The sequence below is a fragment of the Octopus bimaculoides genome, chromosome 2, assembly GCF_001194135.2.
Source record: "Octopus bimaculoides isolate UCB-OBI-ISO-001 chromosome 2, ASM119413v2, whole genome shotgun sequence".
Lineage (NCBI taxonomy): Eukaryota > Metazoa > Mollusca > Cephalopoda > Octopoda > Octopodidae > Octopus > Octopus bimaculoides.
Genome location: NC_068982.1, coordinates 49,106,749 through 49,110,217, shown reverse-complemented (window position 1 = coordinate 49,110,217; position 3,469 = coordinate 49,106,749).

The following is a 3,469-nucleotide window of genomic DNA, read 5'->3' as shown; positions in this document are numbered from 1 at the left end:
ACTTCCTGGATGCAGCACATATCTACGCATCTCCGTTCAAGCATCTCAACAATTTCACCAGATCTACCTTTCAGCGTGCCGACGTTGAGAGTGCCAATCCTAACAGTATGGGTGTTGGGGGTGTGGGCCTGTAGCCTGGGAAGGGGAAAAGCAGTGTCGTGTACCTGAAAAGAAAACTTGCAATTGGAAGATATATATATGTATATATATATATCTGCCTCTGGCAGATATAGTGAAGACTTTGCCTGGCAGGTTGTAATGTCATAGTTTCTTGTCATTTTTTCTTGTCTTTCCATTTCTCCTCTCTCCCTCATTCACTCCATTGCGTTCCCCCTTCTATGGTGCATCGCCAATCTCCTCGGTTGCTGGTAACCACTTCCCAGTTGCTAATATTGATGTCACAAGCCTTCATGTCCCTTTTGCAAACATCCTTGTATCGTAAGAACGGTCTTCCCACAGACCTAGTACCCCTAGCAAGCTTTCCGTAGAGTATGTCCTCGGGGATTCTGCCATCTTCTATACGACTAACATGTCCAAGCAAAGTGTCGCTGAGGAGGTCACAGATGTGTGATGAAAGATTTCTGGACAATAGACATGTGTTAGAATAAGAACAGTAATAAACAAGTGATGAACAAATATATAGTGTGTGTGTTTGTTTACTATTTTACTGTTTTACTTGTTTTAGTCATTTGACTGTGGCCATGCTGGTGCACCAAAACAAACGACCATCCTGAAATACAAAAATATATATAAATGTGAATGACAAACAATGAGAATGGGTGCTAAAGCTACCATTGGTTTCATGTTATGAAGAATGTGTACTAAAGCTACCATTGGTTTCATGTTAGGAAGAATATCTTAATATCATAACACTTTTTCAAGCTGACCACATGGAGGAATGGTGTTCGTCTTCATTTTAGATGAAAACACACATCACACATAACTGCACTGAGCATGGTGGTAATATAAAACGAATATTTTCCATTTTCATTGGCAGATGGGATGATTTTTTACATACACATGTTGTCCTTATAATGGCCACAGCTCTTTCAAAGGAGATAGTCATTTTACCATGAAATAGAGCAGGATTAGAATTTTGAAATTGAAATCAAGGAATTATAATGAGAAAGGCACACAGAATTCACATATCTGATTTTTTTTTATGAGGTCCTTAAAATTTCTAGTAATTGGTAATCCTTTATAACATTAATTCATTCTTTTTAGATATCATCAATATGAAATAACCAGTAAATTATTAATTAAGCATTTTATGAAGTGAAACATTTCATTAAAAATGGAAATGATTCCTGTCTGGAGGACACTAGTTTATGCAAATATATATATATAGGTGTGGCTACAAACACAAACATGGATCAACATAAACATATATGCAAATGTATGCATTAGCTCTATGTTTGTCCTGTGTATTACTTGGGATGCACAGGACATATCTCCCTGGCATCCATGTTTATATATGATACACATTCCCAATTTTTTTTTAACCACCAAAGTAACTTTGGAATTATGAAAGGAAAGCTTTATATCTCTCAGAACATATCAAACAAGGGCCAACTAAAAGTCTAAAAACAAGCATAGACTTTTAAAGCAAACTTATGAAAACTGGTTGGACAGGCAAAGAGTTAACAGTGATATTAACACAGCATTATTTTAATAAATATGCATCTAAAAATCGCATACAGTATGTTTAATAAGAACACATTGTAAAAATATATCTCAGTGTAAAAATATATAATCTGTGATTAAACCACAGAATCTTCTGTAGCTAAGCAAAAGGAACCGCTGACATGTGTTTCATATTACAAGTGTAAAGTAATTTATATGGTGCAAGGTTGACAGCTAGATATTTAATAACAAAAGCACCTGCACAGCATCATTTAAATAAATGTTTATATGGAAATCATATAGAATATGTTTAACAAATATACATTTACGCTCGTTGTGAAAATATAATCTGTGATTAAATTGCAGAATCTGTTGGTAGCCAAGGGCAAGTAATTGGCTGACACGTGTTTTGATATTTATTAATACTCATCAGAATCACTTACCATGCCTCTCAGCAATTGAAGTTATAAGGAACAAATTTTATGAAAAACATAAACTGATATACTAGCATATCATCATATGAATGGTGCAAAAATTGATGGCTGAGAATTTATTAACAAAAGTGCTATGAAATGTCTTTCATAGGAAGACTTCTCCTTCATAACTTTTGTAGTTGAGAAGCAGCCCTGAAGATTATTAATAAATATGAAAAATGTGTTGGCTGGTTCCTTTCTCTTGACTACCAAAGACTGTGATTAAATCAAAGATTCTATTTTCCCATATAGACTAAATGTATGTTTGTTTTACATGGGGTACGTGATTTTCATATACAGTTTGAATAAGTCAAGATATTTGGCGTAACTTTAAAGTCACTGCCAATGGAATTGTTACACCTCCACACATACACACACACACAGAGTCTCCCTACAGTTTCCATCTTTCATATTCTTCTTACAAGGCATTGGTTAACACCCGAAGCTTTGCAGAAGATATTTGTTTGTTCATAGTACCATGTAAAGAGATCCAAGTGAGAAGAACTTAGTGGTGAAGGAAACTTCTTAACTTCAAAAACATTTAATGTTAATAACTAAACTTTTTAATATGAGTTAGTGTTAACATATTGTGTATAGAGTATATTAAGAACTAATAAGAAGGAAAATTTAGCTTAGGGTTTTTTCATTCCTTCTTCATATTCACCAAAATCTCATCCAAATCATGCTGTACTGATTTATGCATGTATATATGTATGTCAGCCAGGAAGCTTGTATGTGGTGGTTTGACCTAATAGGAAAATCACCCTCAAATTAACCCAACTATCTTATCTGTCTGTCTGTCTATCTATCTATTTGCCTTAGACAGACAGATAGACAGATAGATAGTCATGTATTTGCTAATTGCTGTTGTGTTTGTCACAGGGAAAAACAACTATTCTTTTATGATGAATTTGTGTTCGTACCACTCTGGATTTATTAGCACTAAGGAATTTGGGATAGCTGGGTGTCATGATATCATTGAATCTTGTCAGCCAGAAGCACCCTGCTGGATCAATGAATCTAATAAGAACTGATGCATTTGTTTATAAACTTCAGTAAACAAATTATTCAGTGTGTTATGAACACATATTTGTTGTAGAGGAGAAGCTTTTCTCCTGTGATGAAGCACAACAGTGATTAGTATATTCATGTTCAAATCTACTTCAATGTATCTATGTAATAATCTGCTTGTTTGTCCACTTCAGTTAGTTATGAGCTTTTATTTGTTTTATTTCCTGTTTACGAGTTTTCACTTTATGAGCATTCTCTGGGAATGAATTAACTTGTATATCGAAGTATTACTGTATATATTATATATATATATATATATATATATATATAGAGAGAGAGAGAGAGAGAGAGAGAGAGAGAGA